Source organism: Rhipicephalus microplus, unplaced genomic scaffold, assembly GCF_043290135.1.
Source record: "Rhipicephalus microplus isolate Deutch F79 unplaced genomic scaffold, USDA_Rmic scaffold_321, whole genome shotgun sequence".
Lineage (NCBI taxonomy): Eukaryota > Metazoa > Arthropoda > Arachnida > Ixodida > Ixodidae > Rhipicephalus > Rhipicephalus microplus.
Window position 1 is genome coordinate 13958 of NW_027464889.1, and position 6043 is coordinate 20000.

Genomic DNA, 6043 nt, shown 5'->3' on the forward strand with positions numbered 1-6043 from the left:
GGACGTGCTTGACGGCGACCGCTGCAGGAGTACGAAAAACCACGTCAGCCGGGGCGAGCGACCCACGGCGGTCTGGGTGCTTATCGCTGCTATTATAGGGGCACCCCGGCAGACGCAGAAAAAAAAAATTTTTTTTCGACCTTCTTTTTTGCTGGTCGAGCTCGGGTAACCCAGGTCGCAATGGGAGCCGCGCACGAAAGCGGCGTCGCGAGACGCGTTCGCGGTCGCTAGTCGCACGAGCTCGGCAACCGCGTCAGCCGGCGCGGAGTTCGGGATGCCGACGGCTAAGTGGGTACCGCTGCTCGGATGTTCGCCGTTTTTGGCCGAGTGAGTGCTGGCACTCCGGCGAAGCGAAACGGGGCCGATTCGGGCACGATATCGGCGTATTTCGACGTGCTCGCCGGCGACCGTCGCACGAGTACGGCAAAGTGCGTCTGCCGGGGCGGGGTTTGCGACGCGTACGCAATAGTGAGAACCGTCGCTCGGATGTTCGTCGTCTTTCGCCGAGCCAGTGCTGGCACTCCGGCGAAGCCGAACGGAGCCGATTCGGGCACGATATCGGCGTCTTTCCACGTGCTCGCCGGCGACCGTCGCACGAGTACGGTAAACCGCGTCAGCCGGGGCGGAGTTCGGGACGCCGATGCGAAAGTGGGAAGCGCCGCTCGGATCTTCGCCGTTTTTGGAGGAGTCAGTGGCGGCACTCCGGTGAAGCCAAGGTGCGCCAATTCGCGCACGATATCGGCGTCTTTCGACGTGCCCGCCGGCCACCGTCGCACGAGTACGGCAAACCTCGTCTGCCGGGGCGGGGTTTGCGACGCCGACGCAAAAGTGGGAACCGCCGCTCGGATGTTCGCCGTTTTTGGCAGAGTGAGTGCTGGCACTCCGGCGAAGCGAAAGAGCGTGAATGCGCCCACGAAAGTAGCGTATTTGGACGTGCTTGACGGCGACCGCCGCAGGAGTACGAAAAACCACGTCAGCCGGGGCGAGCGACCCACGGCGGTCTGGGTGCTTATCGCTGCTATTATAGGGGCACCCCGGCAGACGCAGAAAGAAAAAAAAAAAAAAATGGGGACATGGCGTGCGTCACCGTGCGGCTTCGCAGCGTTGCCGAAGTCGCCGAGCCCTTCGACTGAGCCGAACGGCGGACAGGGAACGTTGGTCGGCCGTTCTAACCTGTCGGTGCCACGCCGAGACGTCGTTAAGGAAAACCGCGTCGTGGGCCTCTACGACGCCGTCGAGTCGTTGTACGTTTGGTGTCCAGCGTGTCGGCGGCGAGTAGCGGACACGTCGTTCACGACTTCGGTCTTTCGCAGTCGACGCGAACTTGCGGAGAGTCGTGGTGCCTCACGTTTTCGGCAGAAACCGCGGCGGAATTTTCCCGTGCGTGCGCGCACGACCTCGGTGCTGTGCCGTCAGCGTAGTGTTGCACAAACTCGTGGCCTACCCAAGGTGCGGTACGTTTGCGGCCGTATCCTCGGTGGGAATTTCGTGAGTAGGGTCGCAAATTCTACGACCTCGGCGGGTTTGAGAGCGACGTAGACTTGTGGCACGCTCAACGTGCCACACGTTTCGGGGCACACCCGCGGTGAAATTTTCTCGAGTACGCTCGTATTAGTGCCCAAGGAGGTCTGGGTACTTATCGCTGCTATTATGTGGGGGTTCTCGTGAGCGGCGTACGCGAAAGCGACCGGGTGTCTGATATGCGGCGGGCTTCGGCCTCGTCAAGCGTGTCCTCGGGTCTGCTCCAGGGGAATCCACGGCAGTCGTCTGCAGCCTCATCCGCTTGATGCGTTAGGGGCTGGTTGTCGGACGGTGCCGTTTTACCACGATATCGAGGTGTGTTCCGTGTCGTCCTCGGGCGATTCAGATGCGAAAGCGCCGAAGACGCGGGCGTGACCCGTCGTCTGGCGGCTTTGCAGTCTCGGCTCCGTTGCTAGTTCCGGCCGGTCCACCGACAGTGCAGCGGGCTTGGGCAACCCGCACGGCGCGACCGAGTCGATGCAACGAAAAAGAGCGAGCATGAACGTGCTTCTTGCCGCACGGCTCCCACTCGTCTTTCGGGAAGGTTGTGCCGTAGCGAGCTCGAACGCCGTCATCTCGGAGTGCAAAATAAGCGTGTTGGGGCGCCTGAAGGTGGCCTCCGCCGCACACAGACTGCGTCCGGCCCGCCGAAGGCGAGGACGGACGCGCAGTCGAACGATTACCTGGTTGATCCTGCCAGTAATCATATGCTTGTCTCAAAGATTAAGCCATGCATGTCTAAGTACATGCCGAAATAAGGCGAAACCGCGAATGGCTCATTAAATCAGTTATGGTTCCTTAGATCGTTTCTTCCTACTTGGATAACTGTGGCAATTCTAGAGCTAATACATGCAGTGAGCCTGGAGCCCTTTGGGTAACGGGTGCTTTTATTAGACCAAGATCGATCGGGTTTCGGCCCGTATTGTGTGGTGACTCTGGATAACTTTGTGCTGATCGCATGGCCACGAGCCGGCGACGTTTCTTTCAAGTGTCTGCCTTATCAACTTTCGATGGTAGGTTACTTGCTTACCATGGTTGTTACGGGTAACGGAGAATCAGGGTTCGATTCCGGAGAGGGAGCCTGAGAAACGGCTACCACATCCAAGGAAGGCAGCAGGCGCGCAAATTACCCACTCCCGGCACGGGGAGGTAGTGACGAAAAATAACAATACGGGACTCTTTTGAGGCCCCGTAATTGAAATGAGTACACTCTAAATCCTTTAACGAGGATCAATTGGAGGGCAAGTCTGGTGCCAGCAGCCGCGGTAATTCCAGCTCCAATAGCGTATACTAAAGCTGCTGCGGTTAAAAAGCTCGTAGTTGGATCTCAGTTCCAGACGAGTAGTGCATCTACCCGATGCGACGGCTCGGACTGAACATCATGCCGGTTCTTTCTTGGTGCACTTCATTGTGTGCCTCGAGATGGCCGGTGCTTTTACTTTGAAAAAATTAGAGTGCTCAACGCAGGCGAGTCGCCTGAATAAACTTGCATGGAATAATAGAACAAGACCTCGTTTCTGTTCTGTTGGTTTTTGGAATACGAGGTAATGATTAAGAGGGACGGACGGGGGCATTCGTATTGCGGCGCTAGAGGTGAAATTCTTGGACCGTCGCAAGACGAACTACTGCGAAAGCATTTGCCAAGAATGTTTTCATTGATCAAGAACGAAAGTCAGAGGTTCGAAGGCGATCAGATACCGCCCTAGTTCTGACCATAAACGATGCCAACCAGCGATCCGCCTGAGTTACTCAAATGACTCGGCGGGCAGCTTCCGGGAAACCAAAGTATTTGGGTTCCGGGGGAAGTATGGTTGCAAAGCTGAAACTTAAAGGAATTGACGGAAGGGCACCACCAGGAGTGGAGCCTGCGGCTTAATTTGACTCAACACGGGAAAACTTACCCGGCCCGGACACTGGGAGGATTGACAGATTGAGAGCTCTTTCTTGATTCGGTGGATGGTGGTGCATGGCCGTTCTTAGTTGGTGGAGCGATTTGTCTGGTTAATTCCGATAACGAACGAGACTCTAGCCTATTAAATAGGTGCGGGGTTCCCAGCACCTTACAACCTTCTTAGAGGGACAAGCGGCTCCTAGCCGCACGAAACAGAGCAATAACAGGTCTGTGATGCCCTTAGATGTCCGGGGCCGCACGCGCGCTACACTGAAGGAAGCAGCGTGTCTTTATCCCTGTCTGAAAAGACTGGGTAACCCGTGGAACTTCTTTCGTGATTGGGATAGGGGCTTGCAATTGTTCCCCTTGAACGAGGAATTCCCAGTAAGCGCGAGTCATAAGCTCGCGTTGATTACGTCCCTGCCCTTTGTACACACCGCCCGTCGCTACTACCGATTGAATGATTTAGTGAGGTCTTCGGACCGATGTCCGGCGCGGCCTTTCGGTTGCGCCGGTCTGTTGGAAAGATGACCAAACTTGATCATTTAGAGGAAGTAAAAGTCGTAACAAGGTTTCCGTAGGTGAACCTGCGGAAGGATCATTAACGGATTGTGAAGGGTGAGCGCCTCAGCTGCGTCTGCGCCCGACACTTTCTGCCGCTGACCCCGTTTGGACGCGGGGTCGGCTTTTCCCCACGGGGCTGCCTGAATGTGGAGCGGCACCCCGTGACAAATTGTTGCGCCCAGCGGACGCCAACACCGCGACCTTGGACGGTCGGCCAGGTGGCGGACGCGGGTACAAACGGCGCAACGCACTCATAGGTCGGCTTTCGACCCGCCACTGCACCGTGGCTCGAAGCGCTCGAAATGCGCGACCCGACCGCTGCGGGACCGCCTAGTACTGTAAACAGGAGCGGCGGAGCGCGAACGGCGAGTCGTGGTTACGTCGGTAGAAGGCGAGGCTGCGCGTTCCCGAAACGCCAGCCGAGTGCCCTCCCGACCGTTCGAGCGTGCAAGAACGAGACCCGACAATCGCGCGGCGACTGCCAAGTACGAGAGGAACGGCACAAGCGTCGGCGGTCGGTCAAGGAACTGGCGATGTGACGGGTCCGCTGTGCACCAGTGCATACCGTCCCGCCGTCCGCGGCAAGCGCCTCCGCGTCCTCGGGTGACGGAGGCTGCCGGTCGGTTCTTGCAGGCGAGGGATCTCGCTGGCACCGGTTCGCGTTGACGCGCGGCCGGTCATGGCACGGCGATGCGACGGCCGAGGTGCGCAGTACTCGATGGAGGAACCGCACGCTCCGATGACCGTCCCGCCCTCCGCGGCGTATGCGTACCGACCGTAATGGTTGCAGCAGCGCCGGCCGGCTTTTGAATTCGCCACACGAAACACGGTGCGAGATCGCGGTTAGGGGAGCGTCGACGTTGCCAGGCGTTTTGCTTGCTGCCGAGGGAAAGGCGGCACGGCCACGTCGCGCTCGTCGCGATTAGCGGGTCTGCGCGCTTTGGGAAGGTGCCGCAACGACTTGCCGAAAGAGGAAGCACGGAAGAACGAGGGACTTGGACGTCCCGACAATTGAACGCACTTGCGGCCAGGCCCTTGCTGGCTTCGTTCTTCCGCCTCGAGTAGGCTCGTACGCGGCTCCGGCGCCGAAAGTGGTCCTTGGCACCGACTTCGGTGGACGTGGGAAGTGCCGCGCAAGTACGGCGCGCCTGGCTCCACCTGTTGGCTAAAGTAGGCAGCCGGATCGGCATTTTGGTGTGCGGTGGCAAACCGTGGATGCGAAAAAAGCTTGTGCGATTTCGTGGAACAAAAAGCGGGGGTCCCCCTTTTTATGCGGAGGAGACCGACCCGCCTGCCGTGGTGAACCGCGACGCCACGGTAAAAACGGGAGAGGCTTGTCGATGGGACCGTGCATCCCGCGCTCCACGGAGGCCGGGAGGCGGCCGCCCGAGGAAATGTGTAGCCGTCGAGGCCCGCATCTGCGTGCACTCTTATCCAAATGGGTGTACCGCAGGCATTTTCTGGTTAGGCGGGCCAATGAGAGCGAGCACACAACGATACCTACGGGTCCGGCTTGGAGAACCGGCTTCGACGCCTCCCGAGTATTTATAGAGGGGTGGACCACGAAAGCACTCGCAAGTAGCGAAAGCGAAACGCCGTCCGAAACACACCGTTTGCTCGATTTGCGGCAGCCGAAAAAGGCGCGGCAGAGTTTTGGAGTCCAAGCGTGCGCTGAAAAGCGCCCTTCTTGGCCACTGTTTGGCCGAGTGCCAGAAACGTTTGGTTTTGACTGTACGGAATTGAACAAACACTTTTTCACGACTCTAAGCGGTGGATCACTCGGTTCTCGGGTCGATGAAGAACGCAGCCAGCTGCGAGACTTGGTGTGAATTGCAGGACACACTGAGCACTGATTCTTTGAACGCACATTGCGGCCTTGGGTCTTCCCTTGGCTTCGTCTGTCTGAGGGTCGGATCACATATCAAGAGAGCCTTCGGCGCACAAGGGAACGTGAGCCGTCGACTCGTTTTGACCGCGTCGGCAACACGGACAGCACGCTGAACACCTCACAGCGAGCGCCAACAGCGGCCACTCAAGGGCGAGACGGTGGCGACCGTCGTGCCAGAG

The 6043-nt window shown here is 58.6% G+C and overlaps 2 non-coding genes across 2 annotated transcripts; both read left to right on the forward strand.

The window, feature by feature from the left end:
* The first annotated feature begins 2201 nt into the window (after positions 1–2201).
* Positions 2202–4016, forward strand: LOC142793681 (small subunit ribosomal RNA). Its single transcript, XR_012891738.1, has one exon. It is a non-coding gene; the product is annotated as a small subunit ribosomal RNA (ribosomal RNA).
* Positions 4017–5735: 1719 nt separating this feature from the next.
* Positions 5736–5888, forward strand: LOC142793680 (5.8S ribosomal RNA). The gene has a single exon (XR_012891737.1). It is a non-coding gene; the product is annotated as a 5.8S ribosomal RNA (ribosomal RNA).
* The last annotated feature ends 155 nt before the right edge of the window (positions 5889–6043 follow it).